The 11040-nt window shown below is 36.0% G+C and overlaps 1 protein-coding gene across 1 annotated transcript in view; it reads left to right on the top strand.

Moving 5' to 3' along the window:
• Positions 1-6775: 6775 nt before the first annotated feature.
• The window catches only part of LOC139158432 (contactin-3-like), a 236022-nt gene continuing 231757 nt past the window's right edge, over positions 6776-11040 (top strand). Inside the window, exon 1 of the mRNA XM_070735738.1 lies at positions 6776-6821. The gene's annotated coding sequence lies outside the window, so the exon portion shown is untranslated. The remainder of the gene's footprint in view (positions 6822-11040) is intronic.

Here is an 11040-nt window from a genome sequence, read left to right as displayed (position 1 = left end):
CTCCCTGAAGGGGAGATGATGCAGGGGATGCTACCGGGGATCTGGTTTGTGGTGGTGCAAAGCCAGCCAGGCAGCCATGTATGTGGATAAATTATGTTTTACTGAAATATAGAATTAAGAAGATAGAAAATAATATTACAAATTAAAATAAATAGAAGACCCGAAGCGTTCCTCCTTGGGATCATAGACCAAAAAATAGATAAAAATAAATATTATTTATTAATACACATATTGACTGCAATTAGGATGGCAATTGCCCAACAATGGAAACAAACCAAACCTCCAGATGATGATTTGATATTAAAAAAAATTCTAGATTGTGCAGAATCAGACGCATTAACACTCAAATTAAAAAACAAAGAAGAATCCGATCATTATAAAACTTGGAAATACTTCTATAATTGGTTTAAGAGAAGAAACAAAAACTTAAATTGAAATACAATAATAATAATATTTTATATCCTTTTTATTTCATATGAAAAATTATAAAAGATCTATATACAATATTTTTTTTAGGGAAGATTTGTATGAATTTAAATAAATTAAACATGAATGAAAGAAGGCGGTTAAGAAAATAAAAATGATTAAAGGAATATGGACAACCTAAAGGAGAAAATGGTAGATACCGATGTTATGAGATACTTCACCAGAAGATAATTTAAAACTATATGATGATTTATAACTTACCCCCTAAAGGGAATTTAAGTACAAATATTATATATTATGTTATATGTTAATTGTTATTGTCGTAATTGTTTAGTGTACTTAAATAAGTAATGATATTATAAGAATTATTCTTTTTTGTGTGTGTGTTTGTTTGTTTGTTTGTCTGTTAGTATGTGTTAATTTGGCATTGTTTCAACTTATGATTTATACCATTTATTTTATTTGTGTAAATGTGTATATATGTAATAAAAATTATTTTCTAAAAAAAAGAAAATAATGATGATTATATTAGATGGTTTTTAATTTTAAGGAAGTTATTAATGATAGTGGGAAATATTGATTATAGAAGCTATTGAATTACAGAATTTAAGTAAGATAGGTGGACTATAATTTATAATTTATAACTTTTTATGAGTTTATAAAAAGTTATAAATTAGATTGATATAAATAAAGAGGACATGCTGTCTCTACTGGGGTTACAATGATTTATATTATAATAGGGTATGAGATTTTTGCTTGATTCATTGTCCTGTAAAATGGAGCAGATTTTACTGATGATTCCAATAGGTTTTCAGATAATTTTATAGATTAGGACACAATGATTCCAATGGGTTTACAGTGATAAAATTAGTGTAGAGTATGAGGATCTTATTGGGCTCACAGTGGGGTTTTTTTTAGAATAGGACATGATGATTCCACTGGGTTTACAGTGATATAAATTAGAATAGGGCAAGAAGTTTCCACTGGGTTTACAGTGATTTATTAGAATAGGGCATGATGATTCCACAGGATTTACAGTGACATAATAGAGGAGGGCAAGATGATTCCACTGGGTTTACTGTGATAAATGGGGTGTGATGATTTAATTGATTTCAGAGTAAAAGAGATACATGGAAGAGGGAAAAGGGGTTTTTGCTTTTCTTTCTTTTACCCCTTTTTATTTGCTTTCTTTTTTCTTTTCTTTTCTTTCTTCTTGTCTTCTTCTTTTTAATTTTTTTATTTTTTATTTACTTTCTAAAAGGAATTATTATTAATTGGGCTAATTGGGATATTTATTATAAATTATTTGGATTTTCCTCCCCCTTTGAATTGATATATGTTAGATCCCTGTAACAGTTAGATAAAATTTAAGATTTAGTTGTTATGATTAGGAATTTTGGTTTCTTTCCTTTCTTTTTTAAAGGGCGATTACAATAAAAGTAATGGTAAGAAATATATATGAAATTGATATTAACGATATATCGAGGAGATTGAAGTATGACAGCCTAAATGATCAGATGTTATAAGAAGCAGATAAAAGAAACTGTATTAGTTAATAGCTTTTTAAATGCATATAAGAAATTTGAATAATTATTTTTATCCAGATGTTAAATGTACAGGAGGTAGCACTGGATGGATTATGAATACCCAATTCCAAAATTTTATTGTCTGGTATTTTAAGATTGATGGTATATTATATTGCATATGTGATTAGTGTGGAAAAAATAAACTTTTTCCTGAAAAAAAAATCTAGTCTACTTTTTACCTATCTTATTAAAATTGTTACATGAAATCTTTTATTGATGAAAACCATGGTGGGAAGTGGAAATAAATATCCATGTTACATCTAGTATTGACTTTGGCAAATAAAAGAATCAATAAAATTATCTGATTACTAACCTTAAAAAACAAACATTTTAAAAATAATTTATTAAGAATTATTTTAGATGCAATTCTAAAACAGAGAAGAGCAAAAATACAGACCCTTCTCCCCCAAAAGGGGAAAAGGAATTAGTAAGAAAAAGAAATTCCCCTATACCTCCCCAGCAAGTATATTCAACATTAACAACATATCGTGTCTCCTAAAATCAAGAATAAAAATTATGATATTGTGTGAGAATCTTCCCAGACATAAGGACAATGGGCATTCATTCTCTTGAACAAGTAACCATCTATTGATAATTCAGTCTCTTATTTACATCATCAGACAATTGGCTGACTCGTCATATCCCCAAAATAAGGTAGTTTTGCAACTCAATAATTGTTTAAATGGAAATACTCTGCTGGTGGTTACTTAATTTTATCAGCACTATATTATATTAAAATAAAGCTTGCCCCCATTTCTTATTTCTCCAGCATTTGATTTGAAAATTTCAAAACAATTTCTTAAAATCCATCCCACAGACCTTTCTGAGCAAAGACAGGTATTCAATCTATCAGAATATTCATAACTCTCAGAATTTTTAAATAGTTGGTCAAATTCAAGCCTCTTCTAGATTTTCAACAACTCACCTGATTGAACAAATGATGTTTACTTCTATGAAATATCCTTACCAGTTTACAATACTAAGAGGACATTTCTGCATGTGTGGATGGACATTCACTAGAGATTTCGACTCATGGGAGCAATTCAATAACTCTCCAGCCCTTACAGAAAAGGGTAACACATATTTCCATACAAGTTGATCTAAGTGCAATTGGCGATAACAAAGTAGCCCCTTGGTATGCATTAATAAAAAGCAGGGTGGAATGTGAGCAATACTTAAAATATATCACTGTTCCCTCTCTGCTATTACCCTTAACAAAACTCTAGATGCAGTAAATGTCCTCTGCTATTTAGAAACATAGAAACATAGAAGACTGACGGCAGAAAAAGACCTCATGGTCCATCTAGTCTGCCCTTTTACTATTTCTGAGAACATTGTAAGAAATTCTTTATTCCAAGGGACTTTGCCCATGCTGGGATGGCAGTCTTCACATTTTCTTCACTGTTCCATGTAGACTGTTGCCTGCTCCAAACATTTTGAACTTTTACTTCTAATGAAACCATACTGGCCAGATCACTATAAGAATTTTATTTTTGTTGAAAACTCAAGAGGATCACTATCCTCTGGCATTTGTGAGCTTTTGCCTGAAAACTGGCTCAGTGGTATAAATGTCGTCTTCACTCCATTTGCAAAATCTATTTTTTATCATTTATATGTGTTGGTGTGACCTTCAAGTCAGTGTTGACGTTGGGACACTGTCTGCAGTAGTCATTGCAGTTTCTTTAAAGGTTTCTTTTTGGAAATGCTTTGCCATTGTCTTCTTTCCAGGGCTGAGAGAGACTGACTGGCCTAAGTCACCAACTCTAAGTCACTAAGGTCACCAACTCTTCTTTGTGCTAAGGTAGGACTAGAACAAAAAGTGCCCTGGTTTTTAGTCTTATGTCTTAACCACTACACCAAGATATTCCTCTTTGTAAATCTAACTCCCCTTGAATTTAATTACAACTTTTATATAGTGTCAGTGCATAATAATTTATGAACTGGAATAACCATAACAAGTCAGCCAATGGTAACTGGTGAGTGAGAACACAGGATTTTTTGTAAGTCATGTGGGATGGCTTGAAGCCTGGGTATGGCTTAGCTTAACTGTTGAGTTCATTTGCCTTTGCTTGATTGGTCCTTGGTTCTACTTCTTATGTTTATGTTTATGTTTATTTAGATTTGTAGGGGCAGACTCTCCTTGTCCTTGCTACTACTTCTATCACATTGCAAGAGCTGCGTGGATATTGTATACATACATCATATTTTATATTATTGTATATAAAGAAGTTTCTTCTATAAATGAATCTTGCTGAATCTTACTTGTGTGCTGGCTGGATAGCTACTTTGATATAATTGCTACTTTTAAAATCCTTATAGCCTGAATTCTATGCATTTTTAAAAAATTACATATCTGAGAAACAGTTCTAATAATTCTGTGTGCAATACAGACTATTATTTTTTGACCTTTCATAGGGACCAGGCTATTTTGTAAGCCTTCCAGAAATCCCATAAAACATGGTTGTTCCATCAACCTTGACATGAGGAGCCTGCAAAGCAGGTGTAAGAAACTAAGTAGATGCTGCTCTCCTTCAGTTTTGGGTTTTAATTCTTTTATTCCATTTTAAAAGTTTCCCCTGTTCAGTCATGACCTACTTAAGGGGAGAAAGCTCATCTCTTATCTCAGCCTAGAGAGTCCGTGTTGTCTGAGAGACACTTCCATCATCATGTCACCTATATGAAAACACACTAACATTCCTTCCAAAGTGGTACCTATTTATCTACTCACATTTGCATGCTTTTGAATTGCTAGGTTGGCAGGAGCTGGAGCAAATAATGGGAATCCGCACTGTCGTGTGGTCCTTGTGTGTCGAACCCGGATGTTAACTTTCCAACTCATACACTCAGCATCTTTAATGGCTGAACCATTGCGCCACCCTTTATTTCAATGGAAGAGAAATAGATACACAGTTGTGATTGTGAAACTAATAGAATGGAGAAAGTTTCATATATCTGAATGGGGTAAATGCCTGTTACTCCAAATCTGTTCTAGTGGATTGAAGAATAGGAAAACATGCAGGGAAATGAAAGTCTACATTCAATTGTAAGTGAACTAACTTTATTTTAAAGACCATCAGCCATTCCTCCCTAAATTGTTACATTTTTGTTTATGAAAGAAGGAATTCATATGATGGTGACAGTTGAATGCAAGTAATAATGACAAAAGAACCAGATTGACTATGTGAGAAAAATGTGCAATATTTTGAATGTGATCTGGGACAGATATTATATTATTGTGGTAGAAGATAGGAATAGATAACTACAAATCAGATAAGATAATACAGCGAAAGTAATTGGGCCATTCAGATAACCAGTGACTGTTTAATATTTGCTTTGAAACAGGTCCAACCCAGAATTCTTAAAAGAAGTATGGTAAGTACTTTCATGTGGGCTTGTGGCAAATGAATGAATATGAAATGATTGGAATGAAGAACCTGTATATGTGGCAAAGTTTTTTTGTAGTGTGAAGAGTAATAAAGAGGTGAAAAAAATAAAGTACGACATAAAAAAATAAAAGAATAAATGTGAAGCAACAATATTTGCAGAAGAATACAATATCAGATAATAATTTTCCATTGGAATGAGAAATGAATGTAAGAAAATAAGATGTGAATGTTGCTTCCAATTAAATGAAGATAATATTTTAGTGTCATGAAGAACATGTAGTTTGGCTGATAGGAAATATATTTTAAAAAGGTATTTTGGTGGACAGATTTAAAATCTTAGGTAAGAAAACATTGAAAAAAAATGACAACATGGTTTGTTCTGAAAAGGGATTGTGTGAAGGTTATGACTTGTTTGCAAAGGGCTCATGGGTGGCAAAAGCGGAGGCAAACAGAGGCATATTAATCAAAGTCGCATCAGTTGTACAATGATGTAGGTGCTATCATTTTGACGTCATCCTGGCTTGTTAAAGTTACTGATGCGTGCGGTAAGTATATGTATTCCACCCAGAGAGACAAGAGCACAGAAAGGCAAGCTGCCTACGTGGAGAAAGGATAGAATGCAACCTATGAACAATGCCTAGCACTTATTTAAGTAACTACCAAAAGATTCAGCCAACGGAGAAAGGCCGGTGGAAGAACTGTCGGGCTATTCTCCTCAGAGGGAAGGAAGAACGCGCGCCTTGCCTCCTCTACCCCAAACGCCACGGTCGGGAGTTCGGTTATATATACGCACACGCGCGTAGCGCGCTTCCACCTCGTAGCGCGAATTATATTCGCGACAAGTGACACCACCTTGTGGAGAGGGTGGGCCGGGGGGAGTCAAGGCACGTTGAAGGGCGGCGGCGCCCGCAAGACGGCACGGAAAGAGAAGAAGCCGAGCTAGACCGGCGGCACGCGGCAGAAAGCCGGAGCTGCGCGAGGTGCATCTGAGAAAGGCGCGCGCGCGAACGTGGGCAGAGAAATTCCGGCGCGGCGCGAAAGCAGGTGCTTGCTCGTCCGCGCGCTCGCGGGTTTCGGAGGAGCTTGGTTCCGCGCGCACTCCCGTCTCCGCCCCCGCTCGCCTTCCCTCCCGTTATTGTTGCCCGCGCTGCGCTGCTTGAGGGCTCCAGAAGAGACGGCGGGCGCCGCAAGGAAGAGCTGCCGGGATTTATAAACTCGCGTAGGGAACAGCAACGAAGACCCAGGCGAGCCCAGCCGGAGGAGAGCAGGTGGGCAGCGGGAAAGGAGCAGAAGGGCAGGCGGAGGAGGGCTGGAGAAGGCAAACTTTTTCCGAAGGGGCGACCCCTAGTGGGGGGCGCTTTCCGAACCCGGGTTGCATTTTGCGTCCTGCGCGGGAGTGAGCACCTTGCGGGGCTTCCACTGGGTGAGTTTGCATTGGTCGAGGGAGGGAAATCCAGAGTGAGGCGGATGTCGAGGGACGTTTTATCCCATTCTCCTTCCCCCCTCATAAACTTTGAAAGTAAACTTTTTGGGGGGAGGGGGGCATTTACTGTTTGTCCTAATTAATTAATTTGCTTGCGCTATTTGGGGGCTGCCAGCCCAGTCCCTACAGTTCAGAATGGGAGCGGACTGCGAAGCGTTTTCCCTCCTGACCTTATGCGACCGGCACGTATAGGGCAAACCCGTATCTTCAAAGCTGCCTCTTTACATTAAAGGAGCTCAAGTTTTCTCATTAGCTGCATCTTTTCCTTTCAGCCTGATCTTATTTTCAGGTGGACCTGCGAATGCGTTATGGCTTGAAACGAGAGGGAATCGTTTAGAGTTCTCCTCCCCCTCCTCCCTTCCCACCGCAGTTCTTTGGCATCCGAAGCTCCCTTTTTAATATTGCCAAGGGAAAAATAAAGGCTACCTAATTCCGTTCAGCAAGAAGGGAAAGGCTGCAAGAGCAGTTCTTGGAGGCAGTGTCTGAATGCAGCATTACAGTATCTGCTCTTGCTTTCTTCTCCCCCCCCCCCCTTCTCACTTCATTATGTAAGAATAAATACCTGCAAAATCGAGATTCACCAAAGCTTTATATAGTCTTGAAGGTACAGTAGGCAGAGTATAAGAATGAGTCACATAAGAATGCCAGATAGCATGGGCAGTTGTCAATTATAGAAGTACAATGGCATTTTGTCACTAGTAAATAGTAAATCCCATGGAAGCCCCAAGAAGTTGAGGTGATCATATGGTAAAGTGTAACTCATTCTATTTAATTGAAGGCATGAGATTTGGGGGATTTTATCATTGGAGCCCATCAGGGGGCTGAAATGCTACTCTGTTGTAAACAATGAAGTCCGGAAGGCTATGAATTTGAAATGGTACTCTGCGCCTTTACAGGTTACATTATCCTTCTTCTTGTAAATAATGGTTGGAGTGCAGGGAAACTTAGTTAAATTGAAACCATAATGTACAAAGGAACATGTAACAACAGGAAGAACCTTGATCACCTCTTGTTGCATTGTCCGTTTAAGCTCACCTAGAATTTAACCTCACCTAGAACAAAATGGGAGAATTCTCTCTTGTTTTTATCTTATCAGGAATTAGAAGTGAGAATTGTCCTTAGTCCACAGCATCACCTATTCATAAGAAATGCTTGCTTTATTTTAATACTTTAAAGTGATTTATAAGGGAATATTAATAGTTCCCTCGTGGATGTTTTTTTAAAAAATCTTTATGATAAATTACAAGGTTGCATTATCAAATATATTTTCTTAAAAAACTTTTTTTAAAAATTCACTTCCCTGCATACCCCATTTTGCTACCATGAGTATACAGGAGGAAAATGTTGCTCGGCTTGAATTCATTTTTTAATGCTAGTTTACAGAGAGAATCTCTCTTGATTTTAGCTTTATTGAGCGCTAGGGGTCACATGCTTCCTGCTGTTGATTAAAAAAAATCTTTTTCATGAACTGTGACTTAATTTTGTTGAATACAGTTGGTAAGGTTTGAAAAAATGGATTTGCTAACACTTGTCAACAAGACAACTTGAGAGTAAATTAACTTTGTTTTGTGTTCTGCCAGCTTTGGACAGAAATCACCAATAACATATTTGCTTCAGCAGTTTAGTGGGTTTTTTTTCATTCATTGCAGTTTGTTAACAGTTTGTATAGTTTTTAGATGAATAGCTCCAGTTATAATGTTCAGGAATCTCCTGTGTGGTTTATGATTTGAGTCTTCAGCGTATCCAGCAAGACATGTTTTTTATTACAGTGTTTTTGTTTAAAATATGGTTTTATCTGTTTGCTCATTTTTCTGCTGAATTTTGTTTTGCACTCTGCTACATTGAATTTTATATTTCGTTGCAATGGTAGATTAATTAGCATTACTATGGATTAAAAAACCTGTATTGGATAGAGTGGTTTTGAATAATTCATGCTTTCCTGGACTTGATCACAGTTGACTTTCTTTGGCATTTTGTTGCAATTTTTATTTAAATATATGGGAACAAGGTCCATTAATTCAAAATATTTTATTTCTGTTACCAAGCTTACCTCTATATGCATAGCATGGCTTTAATCTCGATGCTGTTACTAGGAGGTAAAGTCTGCTGAATTGTATAGTACTGTAATAAAAGTACAGTATATAGGTTTGCACTGCTGTGCATATTTTCCCACAGGTTGAGTATAGTTACAGCAACATTCTATCTTGATTTCTTCATAAATTGGCAGATCCTGTTTTATATGCTGATAATCCCAAATGTAGTCTTTAACAATAGTAAAGAATTTCTGATTTGTAAATTGCTTTGGTTGTATCCATGCAAAAAGTATGAATGGAACAGACCAGAATTCTGACTGTTCATTTGGAAATTTCTCAGCTACAAAACCTTCCATGCATTCCCATACATTCATGTAGACTTGCAAATTGTAGATGTGATAATAACATTCAACATTCATTTGCTGCCCAAAGTTCCACTAATAGGTGAATGGTTTTTGCTGTTGTTAGTTGCAAAGTCATGTCCGACCCATCTCGACCCCATGGACAATATTCCTTCAGGCCTCTCTGTCCTCTACCATCTCTCCGCAGTCCATTTAAACTTGCACCGACTGCTTCAGTGACTCCATCCAGCCACCTCATTCTCTGTCGTTCCCTTCTTTTGCCCTCAATCTTTCCCAGCATTAAGCTCTTCTCAAGTGGGCCCTTCCTTCTCATTATATAAACCTACTTAATAAATACCTGTATTATACTATTCTGAAGGTTGTATTCCAAGTTTTATAGACACTTTGGAAACTTGTTAATTTATCCTTAGTTCTAAGTTGCCTCTTTCCTTGTTTAGTATCTACCCATTGCTTTTTGTTCTACCCTCAGGTGATCTGAAGGATAGTTTGACTCCCTCTTCTTTGTGGCAACCGTCAGATACTGAAACACTGCTATCATGTCTTCCCTGGTCCTTCTTTTCATTAAACTAGACATACCTAGTTCCTGCAACCATTCTTCATATGTTTTAGCCTCCAGTCTCCTGGTCATCTTTGTTTCCCTTTGTTGACTGAGAACATTGCACACAGAGTTTGCACATAAGAATTATCTAAAATTATTACAAGAATTGTTTCAAGAAGTAAAAAAAAATAACAAATGTTCAATCTGTTTTTTATCACACTGCAAATAACATTTGTGGGTTGCCTACAGATAGGTGTGGAAATGTATTCTAAAGAAAGCTTGGCTTCAAAAGCTTATTAAAAATAAGCTTTAAAAATAGTGCTTGACAGAAACTGAAGCTAGAATATTAACTCTTAACCTGTAGGCAAATTATTAATCATTGAAAAATGTCACGTTTTAAATTTGGGACACAACTAGGCTTTGTAGTTTTTCAAAGTACAAAGAAAGTGATTTAGGAAGATAGAAAGACATTTTAATATTTTCAGATCTGTTTCCATATGACTTTTAGAGTACAGTTCTTATTTAGAAATATATAAAGCTTTAAAAACTACAATTTCTGAATATTTTTAATTAGCATTGAGATTTGATAGAATACAGACTACATCTTGTGATTCTGTAGTACTGGGCACAATTTTGTGGGGGGGAAAGTGAGTGGCATATTACTTTTGCCGCTCCTTCTGCCAGTTCTGGAGCAACAGAAAATTAAGTAAGCTCTGTTCAATATTGAAAAAAAAGAGAGAGATGAGGCTTTGCTAAAGTTTTGATGAAGACAATGATATTTCAACCGGCATTGATTTTTTAAAAAGCTGTAGTAGCTTGAAAATCATAATTACATTGTTTTCCTTTCCGCCAAACAAAAAAAGTTTGAGTTCTTATACCAAAACATGCATAATGAAATCTACTTCTGAATCCCATGGGATTAAAGACAAATAGAATTTGGAGTAGTCCATTCAGTGCTCTTAAAATATTCCTCTTGTTAGGATTAGCTACATTTTTAATATAATTTGGATTACTTTTGTAGCTAACTGTATTTGAACCTATACATTTATCATTATGGAACAGAATTATCAGATCAATCTGGCCATAGAGTAATTAATTTATCTCAGCTAAATTTACATTGGATTTGTGAAAAAATACTTTGGTTGGGACTAATTGATATTTTTTTCAGTTACTCAGAAATATATTAAAAAGCAAGCATCAGTACATATTTGTAAACATGAATGATC

This window comes from Erythrolamprus reginae, chromosome 2 (genome assembly GCF_031021105.1).
Source record: "Erythrolamprus reginae isolate rEryReg1 chromosome 2, rEryReg1.hap1, whole genome shotgun sequence".
In the NCBI taxonomy this organism is placed as follows: Eukaryota; Metazoa; Chordata; class Lepidosauria; order Squamata; family Dipsadidae; genus Erythrolamprus; species Erythrolamprus reginae.
Note: the sequence above shows the minus strand (reverse complement) of the source record. Positions and strands in the feature narration are given on the sequence as shown.